The sequence below is a fragment of the Oryctolagus cuniculus genome, chromosome 20 (assembly GCF_051225735.1).
Source record: "Oryctolagus cuniculus isolate XC-2025 breed Fujian yellow rabbit chromosome 20, ASM5122573v1, whole genome shotgun sequence".
Classification (NCBI taxonomy): Eukaryota; Metazoa; Chordata; class Mammalia; order Lagomorpha; family Leporidae; genus Oryctolagus; species Oryctolagus cuniculus.
In genome coordinates, this window is record NC_142886.1 from 1,084,985 (window position 1) to 1,107,824 (window position 22,840).

At 45.3% G+C, this 22,840-nt stretch overlaps 1 pseudogene; it reads left to right on the plus strand.

Annotated features, from left to right (window-relative positions):
- Positions 1-5,200: 5,200 nt before the first annotated feature.
- LOC100358487 (calcium release-activated calcium channel protein 1 pseudogene) lies at positions 5,201-9,774 on the plus strand (annotated as a pseudogene).
- Positions 9,775-22,840: the final 13,066 nt, after the last annotated feature.

Sequence of the window (22,840 nt, forward strand, 5' to 3'; positions counted from 1 at the left end):
TAGGGCACGTAGCCACCCCTTTCTGCTCTTCAAGGACCCCCTCCCCATATCCAAGCTTAGACACGTAGGGCACGTAGCCCCCCGTTTCTCCTCCTCCTCGACAACCTCCTCCCCTTGTAGTTGCCCAATAAACTTATGCCACCCTATAGTATGTTAATTTTGTGGTTTTGCCCCTTAAAAGCTGTGTGAGATAGTTGCTCGGGGCTCCTCTCTCTTGCTCGCTGCTTGCAGCAGTAGAGGGCCCATTTGCGCAAATGAAATAAAATTGCCTCCTGCCTTTTGCATCGCCTGGTCTGGAGTCTGTGTTTCTGGGGTCGTCACAAAAGGACACCGCTTTTGGGGTCCTACATTTGGGGGCTCGTCCAGGATTTGGGGGACCCCAGACTCCCACACTCCATCAGCCTGACGGAGGTAAGTTTGCTTACTTGTGTATTATTGTAATTGTGGTTTGTACTGTTTGTCTTTGTCTGCCAGGGCGACGTGGAATCCGTCCTGGGGCGCCTGTACAGGCTCAGTATTGACTGGACCAGTGGGGGAGACAGACGTGTCCTGAGACCCCTGGTTCAACCCTGGAGGACGCTCCAGTGGTGGTCTGGGAAGGAGGGAAAGAGGGAATTTCCCTTCTTCCAGGGGAGAGCCTGGCCAGACGGCCGCTCCCTTCTGATAGTTTCGGTTTTGTCTAGGTCTGTTGCCACGCGGCTTGTGATTTGTGTTCTGTGTGTCGCTGTTTTTGTTGTCCTTTATTTCTTACTGTCTCCCCCATCTGTTTTTATTGTTGTGTTTGATTGCTAGATGTATACTTGTATGAAAAATGTGTATTGTATTCTTATGATGTGTTAATTATGTCTATCTCTCAATGCAACCCTAGGGCCAAATGTAAGGACAAATTTTTGGGATGGAGAGGCTTGTACCTAGATTTGGCTCTGGTAACCAAGAAACTTTGCTGCCGAATGACCTTCTCCTGCTCCTTGGGAGCCTGGCCAGTTCCCGGGGAGGAGGATAAAGGAATGTTTTCTGATAAACAGGTGGGCATGCTGCATGTCTCGGCTCTCTGGCCAAGACCCTAGATGGGACACACTGCTTGCCTAACATCTTGGCAATGAGCCACCCTTGTCCTTGGGGGCTTTAAGGGGGAGCCGGAGCAAGCCTCTGTTGCTGCTGTTTCATCCTGGGGGAACATGCAGTCAAGCTGAACGTTAAATGTGCCCATAATGATTACATGATCAATTGGCTACTGTGATTGAGGTGTTCTGTGACAGTCCCTTTAATGAGAAATTAACAAAATGGATTAATAACAGGACATTCAGGACCTGATGCTCTGCTTGGTATGTCATTACAAAAATCATCAAGGAGGGCTATGCCTGATAAATGAGGGTGCTATAAATATGGGCAACAGGGACATGTACAAAAATTGTCCAGAAGTCAAAAATCAAAATAAGGCTCTTCCTGGGATTTGCTTCCAGTGCTAAAGGGGAAGGCATTGGGCCAATAAATGTCACTCCAAAACTGATAAAGAAGGTAATTCATTAAAAAACAGAGTTCAGGAAACTGGAAGCGGGGCCAGCCTCAGGCCCTCCCTACAGGGATCAGTGGACCATCTTGCCATAGTATCATTAAAGCAATGGAGCCATGTTTATTGCAACATTCTGTTAATCTATGCTCCTTTACCATCTTTCCTCTAAATAATTTTAGTGTGCACTACAAGGCTTGCAGCGTATTTCTTGCAGATTAAAAGTAACTAAGTCTGTGCACAGCAGACAGCTAAAAAGTAATTTACTGTCACAAATTGGCGTAGTTGGCAGGATCTGCAAGTATGCAAAGCAATGCCTTTCTTTAAAAGAAAAACTGAAGTTGCATGTGTAACCTGTGATGTTCCTGGCTGAAAAGACCTTCAGTTCGCCTCTTTGGTGAAGGAATGGGCTCTCTGCTCAGAATCGAGTGAGAATTGGGATGGCAAGTTACGGAGTGCACAGCCTCCACAAGTTATTGAGGTTTTGCTATCAGTGCCGGTAGAAAAGGGGGATGAACTATAGGCTTTGGGGAGGTGAGAATGGATTTTGTTATCTGCATACTGATGCATGTGTAAGCAATTGGAAAAATAAGTACAGGATAAATGTAAATTGGGAAAAAGAAAATGCTGCCCTTTGGAGTCAAACTGCTAGGTAGTGGTAAAAAAAATTATATCAAGCTCCTGTACTGCTGCCAGGGCCAACTAAGGTTATTCAGTGTAAACAATACAAAATTCCAGGTGGACATAAAAAAAATCTAAAACAGTAAAAAATTATCTTAGTGCTGGAGTGATGATTCCCATAATCACTAAAAGAAATTATCTAATTTGGCATGTTAAGAAATCAGATGAAACCTGAAAAATGACTGTGGATTACAGGGAATTAAACAAAGTTACTCTCCCATTGACTGCTACAGTCCCAGATACCATCATTTTGATGTAAAAGGTCACAAACACAAAAGCGTGTTCTTGATAAGGAAAGTTAAAAGAAAGAGATACTTTTAAAAGGATATGATTTGTAAAAATTGTTTATCTTAATGGCTGGTTTATACTGGAATAAAAAAAAAGAGGGGAGGAGAAGAGAAAGGTTTGAGCAAGTTACAGAAGGTGTGAGAAAGTCACAAAATGTTATGGGAAGAAGAAATCTTTGGTTATTTTCTTTGACATAAAATCAAAATCTGATCCTCTGTTAAAGCAATGAGTTAAAGTAATCTATTATGTTCTCTTGATGTCTCTGTTAAATTCTAACTGCTTAAAAACAGCTGTAAAAAGAGCAATGGTGAAATGGAGGGATCCTATCACCAATCAATGGAATGGACCTGATCCAGTACTGGTATGGGACAAGGGCTCCTAAGGGATGGGTTTTTCCATGTAACCAACATGCCTTTCTGCAATTGCTCCCTGGGCCGTGTGGCCCTGATGTTAACATCTGTATTTACAGCAGCGGATAGAGCAGTGGTGTGCTTTACCTGAAGACTACAATAACAATCATCCTAATAGGAGAGAACACTGCCCTTGCCATGGCTGCATCAGTAGTAAGTGTTCCTGGACTGGCCTTTGGAAATAATCGTGGACTATGAAGGCTTACATGTTTGGTGACCAAAGCAATCAATCTTACTGCTACTGTGCTATCCAATATAGCCAAAGAATTGGATCAAGTTCACTCAGGAGTGCTTTTAAGCCATGCAGCTAACAATTACTTGCTGTTAAAAAGATCATTTAAGTTGTAAACCTGTACCTGGGGGATATTGCTTTAACATTACTAACAATGTGCCATATATAGAGTCTGTTATTGATAAACTTAAGAGTAAAATGCAACATATGTTTATTACTAACCCACTATTCATTTGAAGGGTTTCAATGGATTCATTGGTTATTAATGTTGGCTGGACTGCTACTGCTTTTCCTACTTTGTATGGGATGTATTCTGTGTGTTCTGCATTTTATGCTGACTTCGCTACAGTATGAATGGACTGAGATTCATCATTTAAAACTTTGTACCAAACTTCCTTTGTAATCAAAATAATTGATATTTGGCTGTATGTTTCATCTCTCACCTAATGTTGGGCTGGAATGGTACTCAAAGACGGGTAAGACGCTCAGTATCCTGTACCAACCTAAGACAGGGCTCTAGGCCAAGCTGCCAGAGTTACCGATGACGGGTAAGGACAGAGATGACTGAAGGCAACCTAAGACAGAGGCCATTCTCAATTTAATAAAAAAAGGAGGAGATGTGGGGACCCATGGCTGGCCATGGGCCCACATGCTAAGGCCTGGCTTGCTGATCATTGGCATTAGTCCTCACGCAACAGTATCAAGCCCTGGCAACCAGTGACCGTATTGAAACCCCTCATTAACGGGCACACAATTTTAGGATTAAAATTAGTTAAAAAAAAAAATGGGGGAATGAAAGGAGCCAAGAGCCGCCATAAAAAATGGCCTTAATAAAACAGTCCTGGGAAATGGGGAGTAAACTAAGTTCACAGAGAAAGCAGATAGCTACTACCCAGAGATAAGGGCTACTACCCAGAGATAAGGGTGACAGAACATCCTGGTATGCACCTAAGCCCCCTCCCCTGTGCTTGTTCAAGCTTAACAAAGAAACCATGAGGCACGTAGGGCACATAGCCACCCCTTTCTGCTCTTCAATGACCCCCTCCCCTTGTCCAAGCTTAGACACGTAGGGCACGTAGCCCCCTGTTTCTCCTCCTCCTCGACGACCTCCTCCCCTTGTAGTTGCCCAATAAACTTACGCCACCCTATAGTATGTTAATTTTGTGGTTTTGCCCCTTAAAAGCTGTGTGAGATAGCTGCTCGGGGCTCCTCTCTCTTGCTCGCTGCTTGCAGCAGTAGAGGGCCCATTTGCGAAAATGAAATAAAATTGCCTCCTGCCTTTTGCATCGTCTGGTCTGGAGTCTATGTTTCTGGGGTCGTCACAAAAGGACACCGCTTTTGGGGTCCTACATGCTCATCTGTGGAGAATCCCACAGGAATCTTAAAAAGAGTCCTGGATCACCTACCTGAAAAGGAGATGAACTGTGGAAACTCCACAGTAAAACACTGAAAAGTTACCACTAGCTACAAAATAAAAATAAAATGGAGTTATAAGTCAGGAGCTGAGGCAATGCCTAATGGCTGTTAGGGAGACACTCCTAATCATACCAAGAAGACATCTCTGGTCAGATAACAGTGTGCTACCCACACTGACTGGACTGTTCAAACATAAGTAAGACAGGAACAGTACTGACTGGACTGTTCAACTAACTGCAAGCAAGTGTGAGACCTGAGCTGGATCAAGGTGCAACTATTTTTAATTAGGCCTCCATCTTGTAACTTGGGCCTGACCAGGACCTGAACTCTGAGCCCGAAGCTCCTAAAAGTAAATAAATGAACTCCCCTTGCAATAAACTCTCCTAGCAACAGCCGATTAACAGATAACAGAGAAATACCTAGAGTTCCTGGTGTCTTCTCAGGGCAGATAAGGTGATTGATAGCTACCCGAGACCCTGCAGTTTGGCACGTACGCCCCAGCAGCTTGGACCCTATGCTTCGGCCAATCAATTCAAAAGGCATCAACCCCAAAGCCATCCAACCACCTTTAGTAGGTCTGTTCCTGCCACTGAAAGCACTAATCAATTCTAGGAGATGTCCTTTGAATTTCCTGCGGGATGAGATGATTTGCTAAATGGTACCATGATGTATAACGTCTCTGAAAAACCTATAAAAACCTTGTTAACTGAAGGGTCGGGGCTCCCAATGCAGACCCACTGGGTTGGCGTTGATTGGGAGTCCAGGCCCAGACCTGCAATAAAACTCTCATGTGCTGGTTTGTTTTTGTTTTTGTTTTTGTTTTTGTTTTTGTTTTTGTTTTTTTTTTTGACAGGCAGAGTGGACAGTGAGAGAGAGACAGAAAGAAAGGTCTTCCTTTTGCCATTGGTTCACCATCCAATGGCTGCCGTGGCCGGCGTGCTGCAGCCGGCACACCGCACTGATCCAAAGGCAGGAGCCAGGTGCTTCTCCTGGTCTCCCAATGGGTGCAGGGCCTAAGCACTTGGGCCATCCTCCACTGCACTCCCTGGCCACAGCAGAGAGCTGGCCTGGAAGAGGGGCAACTGGGACAGAATCCGGTGCCCCGACTGGGACTAGAACCCAGTGTGCCAGCACTGCTAGGCAGAGGATTAGCCTATTGAGCCATGGCGCCAGCTCTCATGTGCTTTACAGTGGTATCAGCACCTTGGTGGTCTTTGGGGACAACTGAACTGGGCATAACACAAGGAGGAAACAGCATTGATTGGACAAATCAAAGGATGGCAAGCTGGAGGACTGCCAGAAAATGAGGATAAAAAGGGGAGCCCTTTCACCACTCTCCATCCTCTTGGGGATCATGGCCTGGTGTGTGTGAACCTCTGCATCTCCACACACCTGGAGCTGAAGAGGCAGCCCGCTACTCTGCGTGGAGCAGGTAGCAGCACAAGCCAACATGCAGAGCTGTCCCTGAGCTGTAATCCCACTGTGTGTGAATGTGTGTGTGCGTGGGCCCAGTGCTTGTGCACCTCTGGATCTCCTCACACTTGGAGCTTAAGCACCAGCTCACTAGCCCCCTTGCTAAGTGACACAAAGTATGGGATCAAAACTCCCGCTGAGATGCCGCTACACCACCTTGACTGGATTCCTTATCAGCCTACTGCCAGAGTTGACCACAGAGCCAGACCAGGCCTCTGAGCAGGGGGCCTTTCCAACTTCTCTTCACCTTCCACTGCAGTTTAGTTCACAGGTTCCAGAGCAAAGAAATAACCTGATATGTGTTAAATATCCTCCAGGAACAAATCTGAGTGAAACCTACATTTGTTCTTAGGAAAATAGACTTTGCTTCACCTTCTACTGCAGTTTAGTTCACAGGTTCCAGTGCAAATATGGAATAGGAAATAATCATCAAGAACATGAACATAAAACTCACTTGCTGGGACTGGCATTGTGGTACAGCACATTAAACTATCACTTATGAAGCCTGCATCCCCTATCAGAGTGCCAACTTGAATCCTAGCTGTGTTCTTTCTGATCCAATCTAACCTGTGCCTAGGAATTAGCAGATAATGGCCTGATTACTTGACTCCTTGCCACCCACATGAAATACTCAGATGGGGTTTCTGACTCCTGGCTTCAGTCTGGCCCAGGCCCAACTGTTGAAGCCATTTAGGGGAGGGAACCAGTGAATGGAAATCTCTCTCTCTCTCTCTCTCTCTCTCTCTCTCTATTCCTCCCCTATTGCAAGGTGTCTAGCCCATAACAAATCTTTGCAGGCAGATGAATAGATTAATTCACAGGCTTTTATTGGGGTTCCACTCCCAGGTGAGGTTCCCCAGTCCCAACAGAGCAACAAAGCAGGGGCTGGGGAAGTCGCACATCAGAGATTGGGAGGGCTCCTTTTATAGATTCAGGGCATGGGGGTTAAAGGTTGAGGCGGGTCTGATCCTCATTGGTTGACCTTTAGGCACCCACAGGGACCTTGACAAGGACTTTTCTTCCTCAGAAGTACGGGTAGGGATTCTCCATTCCCAGAAGTGTAGGCCTTCCCCCCCTTGCAGATCCCAAAGCTACCACCTATGTGTGTGTATCTCCTTCCCTTTCACTCTGCCTTTCAACAAAATAAATAAATCTCTAAAATATCTCCCTTCAGGATCAAGCATCTGGGGGATACTACACTTTAGGAGGAAATGGATTGATTGTTGTTCAGAGTACTCAAAGCAGCTTCTTTATGTCCCAGTTCTTTCTCTGTCCACACTTACATTTTTATAGCACTTATGACAGAATCAGTGTGAGTTTTCATTCATTTTCTCATATCTGGTGTGTGACCTATTAAAAAGCAGCCTTTCTGATTGTGTGTCTTTTGCTGCTCCATCCCAGATACTTAGAATAGTGTCTAGTGCCTGACATGTGAAGATCATTTGTTGAATGAACAAACTGAACTATTTACTAAATGTTAATGAAGGAGCTTATGTTCAGTCCATTTATAAAATAAAGCTCAGCCAACTATGAAATGTTTATATATAAAATATATATAATTTTGCAGCCTGCCTTTGAACTCGGTCATAAACATCAGCATCCTGGTCTCCTTAATTGTTGTGGGCAGTAAGAAGACTTCTGTCTGCTCTGTTTAAAGATCCCCATGGTTCTCAGTGTTCAGAGAGCTTTTCTACTGGTGACCTTCCATGTCCACCTGGTTTCTCTTTGTACCCAAGCCTGGACTTGAGGATTGTGATTGTGGCTATGGATCCCAGCTCAAAACTCAAAATGTACCCACTGAAATATTCTCTGATTTCCTTTTTGATTTCCTCTTCAAGCCAATGGCTGTTTGACACAGTGTGGATTGACATCCACATACGTGTGACTTTTCCCATTTTTCTGGAATTGATTTCTATTTTTATTCTATTAGAGTTATGAAAGCAATGATATGACTCCAATTTTCTAAAAATTGCTGACACATATTTTCTGAATTAACTGATGATCCCACCTGGAGAATTGTTGACAGCTGTTGAGAAGAACACATGTTCTGCTGCTGTCAGGTAGAATGCTCTCTGTGTAACTGTTAGCAAAAGTTGATTTACAATGTTCAAGTCTACCACTCTTGAAAGTGGAGTATTGATATGCTATGTTTGTTCCCTTGCTGTTTATCCCTTCAGAGTTCTCAACATTTGCTTATATATTCTGGTGTTCTGAGGTTGGGTATACATGTTGTTCAACCTAGAAAAGTACACAGAGGAACACTCAAGAATATCAATGATAATATGGGAACAAAATGAGGAATTCAAAAAACACATAGAACAATGAGAAGAATCAGTAAATTTTCAAGATGTAGAAAATGGTGGCCGGCGCTGCGGCTCACTAGGCTAATCCTCCGCCTGTGGCGCCGGCACACCGGGTTCTAGTCCCGGTTGGGGCGCTGGATTCTGTCCCAGTTGCCCCTCTTCCAGGCCAGCTCTCTGCTGTGGCCCGGGAGTGCAGTGGAGGATGGCCCAAGTGCTTGGGCCCTGCACCCCATGGGAGGCCAGGAGAAGCACCTGGCTCCTGCCTTCGGATCAGCACGGTGCGCCAGCCACAGTGCACCAGCTGCAGCAGCCATTGGAGGGTGAACCAATGGCAAAAGGAAGACCTTTCTTTCTGTCTCTCTCTCACTGTCCACTCTGCCTGTCAAAAAAAAAAAAAAAAGAAAGAAAGAAAAAAAAAAAGAAAAGAAAAGAAAATGGTGAATAAAGGCCGGGCCCTCGTGGGGGGTGGGCGGAGGCACGGCGGGGGGTGGGGGCCACTGCCTTCGCAGGCTCCCGGGCTGGCCCATGCCTTTGCAGTGTGCTCCATGCATCTGGAGCCCGCCCGCCCCAGAGCAGCAACAATCCCAAGCTTCCCCTCAGCGGCGGTAGCACCACCAGCGGCAGCCGCTGGAATCACCACAGCAGGGTCGGGGGAGCCCCTGGGGTCCCCGCCACCGCCGCTGCCGCTGCCACCAGCAGTCAGCTATCCGGGCTGGATTGGCCAGAGTTACTCCAAGGTGATGAGCCTCAAGGAGCACTCGATGCAGGTGCTGTCCTGGCGCAAGCTCTACTTGAGCAGCGCCAAGCTCAAAGCCTCCAGCCGGATCTTGGCTCTGCTGTCTGGCTTCACCATGGTGGCCATGGTGGAGGTGTAGCTGGACGCTGAGCACGACTACCCACCAGGGCTGCTCATCGCCTTCAGCACCTGCACCACGGTGCTGGTGACCGTGCACCTGTTTGCACTCAGGATCAGCACCTGCATCCTGCCCAACATCGAGGCCATGAGCAACGTCCACAACCTCAACTCCGTCAAGGAGTCGCCCCACGAGCGCATGCATCACCACATCGAGCTGGCCTGGGCCATCTCCACTGTCATTGGCACACTGCTTTTCCTGGCTGAGGTCGTGCTGCTCTGCTGGGTCAAGTTCTTGCCCCTCAAGAAGCAGCCAGGGGCAGCCACGCCCTACCAGCAAGCCCCTGGCTGGTGGTGCAGCCTCCAACAACAGCAGTGAGAGCGGCATCACCCCGGGCCAGGAGGCAGCCATCGCGTCCACCACCATCATGGTGCCCTTTGGCCTGGTCTTCAACATCTTCGCTGTCCACTTTTACCACTCACTGGTCAGCCACAAGATGGACCAACAGTTCCAGGAGCTCAGTGAGCTGGCCAAGTTTGCCCACCTGCAGGACCAGATGGACCACAGAAGGGACCACTCCCTGATGCCTGGCAGCCACTATGCCTAAGCCCTTGTGGTCCACAGCCCTTCCCCATGACCTTGTCCTGCCAAAGCCTCAAGGACAGGCTGTGCAGGGAGCTGGGCTTCATTGAGGGGCAGAGAGCGGAGGGAAGAGGCTTTTTGTAAAGGAGATTACTGCACTTTGAAACTTTCCTCCAAGTCAGAGTAAGCACTTCCTGTTCTTGCAGCTCCAGGTCCACCTCCTGGTTAGGAGGTGGTGGGGGCCCAGGTGGGGACAGACACCCTCTTTGTCCCTTCTCCTCCCCCATGCCAGTGCCTCCTGGATGCTTCCCGTCCTTTCCATCTTGACCTCCCTCCCTGTTGTGCAGCAAGCATGTGAGAGTGTGGACACATAAATATACTCACAAGGGAAAAAAGAAATGGTGAATTAGAAAAAAAATAGAAAACTTCTACTCCAAAGAAACACAATAGAAAAAACATTTTGTTACGTAGAAATGGGATTGGACTTGCATGATCCTCAAACGCCGATGCTTTTCCCTGGCACAAATCCATGTTTTCTACTGAGAACATTGTCCCAGGATTTCTTCAGGGAGTGATCCATCCCACCTGTCAGTGCAAGTGGTAAGTGAGGATAGAACTAGCTCCTGCTGCAGGGGCAAGGGTCATGCTTATTCTTCCTGCTGTGGCAGTGTTGGTGCATGAGTTGGGGCTCAGGTGTGCACATTTTATGAGGGAATGCACAGGCCCCAGGATTTAGCCCTGGCTGTGGACACAACATCTCTCTGTTCAGCACAAGGTACACCTGCTTCTACCTAGTGTAAGATGCCCAAGGGTGACCAAATTATGTCTCCCTCAAACACAGCCAGGAGGGAGGGAACCCAGGCTACACCTACAATGAACACAGCTTCTGCACTCTGTCATCAGTGTCTTTAGTGAGAGAGGATGGCATCGGATTCCTATTTCAAAAAAAAATTGATGACATAAAACTCAACAAAATGGAATTAGGAATGTTATTGTTATGAAAATGGGAAAATATAAGATACTGTACAAAATTAGTAAGTATTAACTGCACTTCTGAGAAAACATAATGTGTTAACTTTTATGAGATGTGTATTTGGCCACTTCTTTTCACATCAACTTTTTTTTTTTTTTTAAAGATCTGTGTTGTTTATTTGAAAGGCAGAGTTAGAGAAAAGGAGGCAGACAGAAAGAGATTTTTATCTGCAGGTTCACTCCCCAAATGTCCACAATGGGCCAAACTGGGCTAATCTGAATCCAGAAGCCAGGAGTTTCTTCCAGGTCCCCCATGTGGGTGCAGGGGCCCAAATATTTGGACCATCTTCCTCTGCTTTCCCAGGCACATTAACAGAGAGTTGGATGGGAAGTGGAGCCCCCAGGACTTGAACCAGCACCCTTGTTGCATGCTGACATTACAGGCCAGGGCTTTAACCTGTTGTGCCACAGGTCTAGCCCCTATTTGACCACTTTTAAAATGTACTATTATTGTAGTCCTGACAAAAAAAAGTATAGCTGATGAATTTTATCATCTTAAGCATTTCTAAGTGTATGGTTGAGTAGTGTTGAGGATATGCACATTGCTGTGGGACCAATATTCAGAACTGTTTCTCCTTATGAGACTGAAACTCTACCCATTGAAGGAAAGTTTTTACAATTCCATCACCAACAACTCCCAGTAACTGCCATTCTACTTACCATTGCCCAGACTATGGAGTCTTTAGGAGGTATGGTGATATTTCAGGGTCACATAACTGAGAGGGTAGAGGGAACCCTCTTGGAACTCAGATTGTCTCTGCAAAGCTGGGTCCTGATTGTACCCAGGCACTCCAGGGGGTTTTCAGGTTGGGCTATGTGTCATAAATGTGTGTGATTATTGACATGGCATGAGGCAGATGGAGGATGAGTCTTTGGAGAGGTCTTTTCTGCTGAGGAATCCCATGAAAGAGAATCCCAAGAAATGAAATCAATTTCTTGATGAAAGTCTACAATAGAACCTGGAACTCAGGGTGTCTAAGCTTTCTTTGCTGAAGCCCCACTGGAGAAAGCCATCTGTTCTCTTCTGTCCTGACTTTCCAGGGGCCCAGCCTCAAGAAATCCTGGAGGTGAATACTTTATAACTGAGATATTGGCTCAGCTCTTGCTATTGATACCTCAGGCATTTGGGCAGGAAGGACTCCATGGTGACATGGGTTGTCCCTAAGAAGGAAACTCTAGGCAAGGTCACCACGCTGATCCCACTTGGTCATTGCAACACTACTTCCCCTTTTGTGGGTATTTTTGGGAGCCTCATGTAGGCTGTCCTGTCCCATGTAGGAACAATTTATTGGAAGAGTTAAAATCTGGGTTAGCCTGTTAGGTCTACACTCTAGGTCATGGCAGCCAGAATGGGTAGAGGAATGTTGTGCTGGCACTCATCTTTTATGTGAATCCCAAGCTAGAGAAATATTCAGACAGAAATCTGTGCTTGACCTTGCTAACAGAAAGTTACCTGGAACAGAAACAGTATTGATAGCCAGATGGGGTTATGATACCTGCAGACCTGGCTTTAGAACCACTGCAGGAAGTTAAAAATGTACTTAACAGAGTCATACACTTCTCCCTGGGTGATGGGCAATTTCACCACACTGACAATGAAGCCCAATGCTGATTCACCTTGAGTGCAAGTGCAGAGGGATCTTCATAACCATGGCCAGTAATGGCCAATATGACCTCCTGCTCCTGTTCTTTAAAAACAAACAAAAAACCCAGGTGCATAATTTGATGAAGATATAAAGATTTTAAGCTACATGTACAGTGTCGGTGGTAATGTAAAATGATGCAACCACCACAGAAAACAGTATGAATGTTCTTCATTGCATCAAAAATAAAATTTTTATATGATCTGATAATCTCAGTTCTGATTATATATCTAAAGTTATTGAAAGTTCAATATAAATAAAATATTAGCACTGTTTGCCACAGCATAATTCACTGTAGCTAAGACTTCTAGTGTGGCCTGCACTCACAGTGCAAAGTTATGCAGGCACAGAGAAAAGAAAATCCTGTGACATGGATGAACAGTGAGGTTATTTTCCTAAGTGAAATTAACCACAACTATCAGTCCCCAAGGACAAATACTGTAAGATTCCAACATATGAAGTATTTAAAGTAGTCAGAGAGGCCAGTGCTGTAGTGCAGTGGTTTAAAGCCCCACCTGCAGTGTCAGCAATGCCATATGGGTGCCTCTTTGATTCCTGGTGACTCCACTTCTGACCCAGCTCTCTGTTATGGCCTGGGAAAACAGTAGAAGATGGCCCGAGACCTTGGGCCTCTGCACCTGTGTGGAAGATCTGGAAAAACCTTGTGGCTCCTGGCTTCAGATTGGCTCAGCTCTGGTCGTTGTGGTCATTTGGGGAGTGAACCAGTGGATGGAAGATCTCTCTCTGGCTCTACCTATCTCTGTAACTCTGTCTTTCAATTAAGTAAATCTTTTTTAAAAAGTAGAATATGAGGGGCAGGTGCTGTGTTCAGTAGGTTAACACCCTGGCCTGAAGTGCCGGCATCCCATTCAGGTGCCAGTTCTAGTCCTGGCCGCTCCTTTTTTTTTTTTTTTTTTTTTTTTTTTTTTTTTTATAGGCAGAGTGGACAGTGAGAGAGAGAGACAGAGAGAAAGGTCTTCCTTTTTTCCATTGGTTCACCCCCCCAATGGCCGCTGCGGCCAGTGTGCTGCAGCCGGCGCACCACACTCATCTGAAGCCAGGAGCCAGGTGCTTCTCCTGGTCTCCCATGTGGGTGCAGGGCCCAAGCACTTGGGCCATCCTCCACTACACTCTAGGGCCACAGCAGAGAGCTGGACTGGAAGAGGAGCAACTGGGGACAGAATCCGGCGCCCCGACCAGGACTAGAACCCGGTGTGCTGGTGCCACAGGCAGAGGATTAGCCTATTGAGCCATGGCACCAGCCATCAGCTGCTCCTCTTTTGATGCAGTTCTCTGCTATGGCCTGGGAAAGTGGTAGAAGATGGCACAAGTCCTTGTGCCCCTGCACCCATGTGGGAGGCCTGGAGGAAGCTCGTGGCTTTTGGGTTTGGACTGGCGCAGTCCCGGTCTTTGCAACCAATTGGGGGGTGAACCCTCAGATGGAAGAACTCTCTCTCTCTCTCTGCCTCTATTCTCTCTGTGTAACTCTGACTTTCAAATAAATAAATAAATCTTTTTAAAAAATAGAATACGAGAAGCATAAATTAGAAGGGCAGTTATGAATGGTAGGAAGGGTATGGTATTCAGTAGAAATAGAATTTTTAGATGAAAAAATCTTAGAAATCTGGTGTGTGTGTGTGTAGACACATGTATATGTCACTTACCTTAGAGTGACAGCTGCCCTTGTGAGATACAGTACTCAAGCCCTCTTCTACCTGACCTTGTATAAGAAAAGGGCTCCCCTGATGGTCTTTGGTCACTCTTAAGGTGCTTGTGAATAGGTCTGGTGGCAGGCTATTCCCAAATGCGTGGAGATTCATGATTAGAGCCATCTAGGAATGTTGGGAAAGACTGCAACGGCATATCTCTTCTCTCCCCAGCTTGGTCTCCTTAGTTACCACCCTGTATTTGAGTGGCAATGCAGGAAGATACAGCAGTCTCTGTTGAATTTATGACAATGCAATTGCAATTGAATCCCACGAATGGATCTTCCTTTATAAGAAAATGGGCAGTCTCTCATCTTGGCCTGAGACTTCTAAATGCATCCAAAAATATTAGTTCCAGTTTTATTTATTTTATTTTATTTTTTAAGGTTTATTGATTTATTTGGAAATCAGAGTTACACAGAGAGGAGAGGCAGAGACAGAGAGGTCTTCCATCTGATGGTTCACCCCTCAATTGGCTGCAATGGCTGGAATTGCGCCAATACAAAGCCAGGAACCAGGAGCTTTTTCCAGGTCTCCCACACAGGTACAGGGACCCAAGGACTTGGGCCATCTTCTACTGCTTTCCCAGGCCATAGCAGAGAGCTGGATCAGAAGTGGAGCAGCCAGGTCTTGAATTGGCACCCATATGGAATGCTGGTGTTTCAGGCCAGGCATTAACCCCCTGTGCCACAGTGCCAGTCGCTCCAATTTTATTTTGGTAGGACCCTTGTCCAGGTATAGCAGGCCAGAAAATAATCAATAATGTCTTTCCGGCTGGTGCCACAGCTCATTAGACTAACCCCCCACCTGCTGTGCTGGCACCCTGGGTTCTAGTCTCGGTTGGGGTGCCAGATTCTGTCCCAGTTGCTCCTCTTCCAGTCCAGCTCTCTGCTGTGGCCTGGGAGGGCAGTGGAGGATGGCCCAAGTGCTTGGCCCCTGCACCCTCATGGGAGACCAGGAGGAAGCACCTGGCTCCTGGCTTCAGATAGGTGCAGCGCAGTGGCCATAGTGGCCATTTGGGGGATGAACCAATGGAAGGAAGACCTTTCTTTCTGTCTCTCTCTCTCACTGTCTAAATCTGTCTGGCAAAAAAAATAATAAAATAAATAAAATAATATCTTTCCAACATTTACATTAACATTTCTTTCTCCATGAAGGATTTTCCTACAAAGAAGCAACATGAAAGACTTGATTTTTCTCTTCTATTTCATGGAGTTGCTAAGGGAATAATTCCTTCATTAACCACTGGAGTGATCAAAGTGAATTTACATGAGTGGTGAACACAGGAGATAGAGCTGAGTGAAGGCAGAAGTTCACAGTGCAGTGGGGAGACAGACACTCCTGCAGTGAGCTCAATCAGTACTAGAGGTACTGGGAGAGGTTGAGCAGCATTGAGTGAGGGAGAAATGAGAGGGTTGGATAGAAGAGCAAGAGGGAGTTACTCATTTGTGGTCACCATTTTATACTTAAAAGTATTTTCTGGGATACATTGGAACATTTGGATAAATTCTTTTTTTCTCTTTCAACATTTTCTTTATTTTCAGTTTGTATTCAATGCTAATCAATTCCATAAAAAGATGAGTTACTATGAATCAAAGCACAATTACAAAACACATATATAATCCAAAATGGAAGGACAGTATTTAGATATGAAGCAAAGTCACGTTTATTCACACACACAGTGGACTCAGATCCGGTCAACCTGGTTGTTCCCAGGCAGGGTTGTAAAGATGGTAAAATGTGACTGTGGAGAATAAGATTTCTGCCAAAACACTCTTGGAGAAGACATTTTCTTCCTAGTACACAGCGTGTGGCTTCAGGGACTAAGTATAGTTTATGACCCACTAACAAGAAGAGCACTGAGCCTTGTGGGAATATTGGTTTCCCAAAGACATGCAGCTGCTTCCCTAGACTTGCTTATCTAATATGTCTTCCTAAACATGTTTCAGAGAAACCTTAGAGTTAGATGAGCACATGCATGAGCTGTAAAATATGCTGTTGCAATCCTTATCAATAAAGAAAACACACCGGGTTAGTCTGGCATCACTTTGCAGACGAACAATTCCCATGTCCTGTCTCTCCTTTCACTTGCAAACCCCAACATCTGGTGCCCAAAAAAGGACCCTTGGCACAACATGCAAGGGGTGGCTCACCACACCTGGCAAGGGTACAGAAACATTGCTCATCTCTTCAAGATCCTGGTGAGTCATTAAGATGGGGAATTCCCTGTACCTGGTGCAATGGAAACATAAAACTGGGCTGCTTTATCTCCTTTAGAAAGAGGGACACTCATTTTTTTTTGACAGATAGAGTTATAGACTGTGAGAATGAGAGAGAGAGAGAGAGAGAGAGAGAGAGAGAGAAACATCTTCCTTCCATTGGTTCACTCCTCAAATGGCCACCACGGCCAGTGCTGCACCAATCCATAGCCAGGAGCCAGGTGTTTCTTCTTGGCCTCCCATGTGGGTGCAGGGGCCCAAGCACTTGGGCCATCCTCCACTTCCTTCCTGGGCCACAGCTGAGAACTGGACTGGAAGAGGAACAACTGGGACTAGAACCTGGTGCTCATATGGGATACCAGCACCGCAGGTGGAGGATTAGCCAAGTAAGCCACAGTGCTGGCCCCATGAGGGACACTCTTTACCAAAAAGTAATTGGATGCTTGCTGTAAAAAAATTAATAGTTGCTATCCTTGGTACCCTGATGAAGGCACTTTAAAAGTAACTGATTTTTGGGTTGGCACTGTGGTGTAATGGGTAAAGCCACCACCTGCAGCGCTGGCATCCCATATGGGCACTGGTTGAAGTCCTGGTTGCTCCATTTCCTATCCAGCTCTCTGCTGTGACCTCTATGGCAGTAAGAAGATGGCCCAAGTCCTTGGGCCTCTGCACCCATGTGGGAGACCTGGAAGAAGTTCCTAGTTCCTGGCTTCAAATCAACACAGCTCTGGTCAATGTGGCCAACTAGGGAGTGAACCAGTGGATGGAAGACTTTTTTCTCTTTCTCTCACCTCTCCTTCTCTCTCTAACTCTGACTTTGAAATAAATAAATAAATAAATCTAAAAAAAAAAAGAAACTGAGAGAACGTTGGTCAAAAATAATATCAGGAGCCTTGAGCTCCTATTCTGCTTTTGCATGTGTGATATCTCTGCTGGAATGCCATTAGTAATGTTACAATTCCCTTGGCCACTGTCCCTGGCCAGGAAGGTCAGTCAATGGGCTTGTCCCCACCTCTGCACTTTCAGCATCTGCTGTTGTGGTGGTGATATCTGAGTTCCCTTCAGGTGTGTCAGCAGTGCTAGGTATGCTTCAGGAAGCCAGGGAGCAAGGGGAATCACCAGTGTTAACTGTTTACCCTGTAGCATGACCTGAAAATGCAGCTCCCTGGCATGAACATCTTCCTTATAATATTTACAGAAGGCTAAAAAAGGGCTTAGCAGAGTATAAGATACAGAGCTCTGGTACAGTGGGCATACTGGAGGGAATTGGAGAAGGGTGTGAGATGGTGCCATGGAACTGGAAAACTTTAATTAAAATCTTGGTTACTCCAGCCCAGTACACTGTTTGGGCTCAGGAATAGAGACTGGGCCTCTGTACAAGCCATAGATAACCTAAATAACAATGTCCCTACCAATTTTGAGCAGTTGCTAAGAGAGGGAGTGTATTCAGATCTTGGTCGACAAGTTGCTTATCCTTGAACGAAGGCTTATGTAAAAATTTCTAACATTAATTAAAAGTATGGAAAAAGATTCTTGATTTTAAAGACATATCCACTTCATTTTCTACAGTCCATCAGGGGCTGACTGAGGGCTATATGTCCTTGTGGATAGGCTAGAAAAAGCTATTGGACATCAGATAGATAATCAGGAAGTGGCAAAATATTACTAAAACAAATGGCTTATGAAAATGCAAATCAGGATTTAAAAATGTTTTAAAAGCTGTTGTCTCCAAAACCTGAAACTACGATGGCAGAAATGAATAAATTCCTTCAAACAGTACAGACTGAGACTTACAAAGCTAATTTACTGGCTGCTGCCCTTAAACATCCTGATAAAACAAAATACTTTGGCTGTGGGAAGCAAGGTCATTTTATTGTTTCTTTTTCTTTTATTTTTAAAAAAGATTTAGTTATTTACTTGAAAGGCAGAGTTAGAGAGGCAGTGGTAGAGAGAGGGGGAGAGGGCTTCCATTGGCTGGTTCACTCCCTAGATGGCTACAATGGCTGCAGCTGTGCTGAATCAAATCCAGGAGCCAGGAGCTTCTTGTGAGTCTCTCAAGTGAGTGCAGGGGCCCAAGGACTTGGGTCATCCTCTACTGCTTTCCCAGGCCAGAGCAGAGAGCTGGATTGGAAGTGGGGCAGCTGACACTTGAACCAGCACCCTTATGGGATGCTGGCACTCCAGGCAGCAGCCTTAACTGTTATGCTAAACACCAGCCCCATCAAAGTCATTGTAAAAGAAACTTTCTGTCATTGCCAAAATCAGTTACTCAACTTTCAAAAAAGTGTCCAGGGTCTGGAGCTGTGGCATAGTGATCTAATATTATGACAGTATCCTATTTCCTATCAAATTTTCATCCAGTACCTTTGATATTCATTATTTTTAATTACAACACTATATGAAATGCTGGTGTTTTAATTCCCAATATTGTTTCTTCAGTTATATTTTGATCTAGCATCAAAGCTAAGGGCTCACTCTTCTGTCCTAGTTAGTGTGTCATGTTTTATATCATTATCAGTTCATAGATTCTTATCTTGTTAAAGGCATTATAGTCTGAAATTATGTTTTCTGATGCTCAAGTTATTCCAGATCCTAGTGGAATCCTCTTCAACACACCAAATTGGGGCCCCAATATCTACAGTTGGTGTAAGTACCATCCTAGGAGAAAAGATTCACTAATTCTTACCTCTCTTCCCTGAATTACATTTCCCTTAAAGGCGCCATTTCTTTCATCAAATCTTGTTAGTATTAATGAAGATTTACAATTCAGCTGTATTTTTCAATGTTTTCTTTGGAAATGTTCTTTAGTTCTTAATTAAAAGGCCATTTTACAAACCAAAATCTCATCAAGTTACACTCCTCTTTCAACTGTGTGGATGGTTTCCCATGACCTTTGAACAGGGACCATTGGACTTATTGTGATCTTCAGAAAGACAATGCTATGGGTTGTACCCTATTAGGTCTTGTCTACCAGCTGTCTGCTCGCTATTCTCTTCTTACATGCTAGGACTCAGAAAGCTCCCAGTTGTACCACAAACTTTACAAATTTCCTCTCAACCCGCCAAAATTACTAAAAGTTCCAAATGTGAGGCTAAACTCTGTTTTGTTTTGTTTTGTTTTTTTAATAAAAAAGATTTTATTATTTTATTTGAGAGATAGAGTTACAGACACAGGGAGAAACAGAGAGAAAGATCTAGCCACTGGTTTACTTCCAAATAGCCACAACAGATTGAGCTGGGTCAATCTGAAGCCAGGAGCTAGAAGCCTGGAGCTTCACTCTTCTCCCCCACATAGGTGCAGGAGCCCAGGCATTTGGGCCATCTTTGACTGCTTTCCCAGGCCAACGCAGAGGGCTGGATTGGAAGAAGAACAGCTGGACCTTGAACTGGCACTACAGGCAGAGGCTTAGCCCACTGTGCCACAGTGCTGGACCCTAAGTACTTTTAAAATAATATGTACAGTATTTGAAAGGCAGAGATAGAGAGAGAAGGTTTCAGGGAGAGATAGAGATCTTCCATCTGCTGGTTCATTCCGCAAATAGATGCAGTAACAGGGAGATGGATCATAATGGAGCAGCTGGGACTCAAACCAGTGCTCACATGAGATGCTGCATTACAGGTAGTCGCTTCATTTCTTCTTTCAAAGGAGTTCTCATCTCTAAGTGATTCAGAAAGATGTACCAAAGGAACTTTAAGGTGGTTATGATAAATTATCTTTTTTAAACTTTAAATTCCACAGAGAACAAACAGTATAACTAAATCATAAACCAACACAACCTCATTCCTTGAGAGTGGCCTAACTCAGATGAGATGTGTAATGAATACTGATCTCTGGGTAAGAAGTGATGATCATGTCCATAAAGAAGATTGTTGTATAGTTCAGCTGAACAGACAAAGGATAACATGATACTGTGAGTTAGTCAATAGGAACACAAAAATGCAATAAGTGATTATTTAAGATGCCTGATATTAAAATAATGCATTCAGAGAATTTCATCACGACAGCCTCCATTTTGGACTACAGCTTCAACACTATACGTTTCTATATCACTAGCAGCAATGTGGGCCATGAAATATTGTTGCTGAGAGAGAGAAGACAAGACGCAACTTTTAGCATCAGTGACTGGCACATTAGCAAGACAGAACTTCTGCAAATAGTTGAAATCCATAACTAACAGGTTTATTCAAAACTTCATTTTCTGTAACCGTGAAAGTGAAATTAAGAGAAGAGATTTGGGACAGAATTCTTAAAGATATGTGAAAGAAGGTTATTGAGTGGTACATAACTTGGCAAACCCGCAGCAGCAGGTTTTATATAAGGAACAGATCACCCATAAACAGCTCACTCACACCATCAGAGTGCCCAGTCTTGGCTTCCTTCTCTTCAGCTTCATCTTCATTATCAGTTGTCGCGTCCCTCAACCAGCAAGGAAGACACGACCCGAACTCTTCCTCAAGCAGTTTATTCAGGAACCTTCAACAAACTTCTTCCGCCTCCTTTCCTCTCCCCTCCCTCTTATAGCCATCAGCGCACCAATCAAAAGCAGCCAAGTGGCAAGGATTGATTGGCACAGCAATGCGGAAGCCAGAAGGGAGCTCAGCCATCTCCTTATTAGGAGTTGTTTGTTTCTCTCCAGACCTTCCGGGAGAAAGGAGCTGGCGCCATCTTTAGGGCATGGTGCAATGGCTCCCCACAGTTCCCCCTTTTTGTTTTAGAATCAGGCATCTAAGGATTACAGGAGAAGGTAGGGGTCTGTCCCCCACTGCCAGGCATCCACCTGGAACAGCATCCTTTTCACGGGGGTGGGATCTGGGATGCCAACCCACATGCAGACAGACTTGCCTTCCAGAGAATGTAATGGCTCGTTCTCTCTGCAGTGCTGTAGTTTGCTGCCTGAGTCATGTTATCATACTAAACAGAGGTCACACACAACCCTGAAAATTTCCACTCACATTTATCCAGGGAGAAAATGTAAAGTATCCTTTCTTTGCCCAAATGTTATTGCGCCCTTGACATCCCGCCCACGGCAAGATACCATCCCCACGATTGCCATAGCAATGAGGGGCCCATCGTGGCTGAGAAGGAATGGTCGACCCCTGGTCCTTCTTCTCCATGGCAGGCCACCATCCTGATATCCAGGAAGCATTGGCCAATCCAGGGGTTGTTGGAAAATCTACCCAGACTGCAGATTTATTATACAACTTTATGCAAGAGCTATTTTCATAAGTAATATTATTACTAATCAAAAAACATAAACTGCCTTCTAAGGTGTAATTTCCTGCAGGTGCATATTGAGAATCTGTATCCATGGGCAAGTAAGGGACTCCCAAGGTAAGATTGGTGGCAAAAAAGCGAGGGAACACTTGAGCGTTATACATCACCGGCATCGGCTTTGGGAATACTGATAGAATCCCCCATCTCTGCTTCGCCAGTGTCCGCTGCATTTGAGGCAGAAGTATCAAAAGCAACGGCAGGATTCTCCTCGTGGCAGACCCACCTGACCGCTCGCTCCGGAACCCACACCGGGTCATGTTGATCCTGTGGAAAAACACAAACAGCATCTCGTGCCCATGCCAGCACGGGATCAGGGCCACGCCACTGGCCCATCAAGAGATCTTTCCATTTTACCAACCCTCTACTTGGATTTCCTTGTTGCTGATGCCTGTCCGCGGCTGAGTGCCCATGCACATCCAAATTTAAAAAATTAATTGTAAATAAGACTAAGGCAATTCTCTCTCTCGGGGTGCGGCTATAGCCAACTCCCCCTTTTTGTTTTAAAAGATATTCTTTCAGTGTGTGGTGTGCTCGCTCAATTATGCCCTGGCCCTGAGGATTGTATGGCAATCCATGGACAAGTTGAACCTCCATTTTTTGGCAAAAGGTGGTAAAGGTTTGAGATGTATAGGCTGGGCCATTATCAGTTTTTAGCACCTGGGGTTTCCCCCAGGCGGCCCATGCATCCAGACAATGAGCAATCACCTGACGTGTAGATTCACCACTGAGGGGAGAGGCATACGTAATGCCTGAGCACGTGTCCACTGAGACATGTGCTCAGTGGACATATTTCAATTTCCCAAATTCCGATACATGGGTCACATCCATCTGCCATACTCTCCCAGGCAGTAACCCTCTAGAGTTTACGCCAACACTAGGTTGCACACGAGTAACAGCACAGTCAGCGCAATCAAGTACAATCTGTCTGGCATCTGCGCGGGAAAGATGAAATTTCTGCTGCAAAGCGCGCATGTTGACATGAAAAGATTGATGGAAAGCTTTAGCAGCCTCTGCAGAAGTAGTAAAAAAGATGAATTCCTGTCTAGTACACAGGTCTACTCGCACATTGCCTTCACATAAAGGACCAGGCATGCCTGTGTGGGCTCTAATGTGTTGAGCGAAAAAGGGATTTTTCCGTGACCAAAGCAACTGCTGGGCTATATGCAATAGGGATGCAATTGGGCTAGAAGGTTTAATCGGCCCTGCGGTTTCCAATA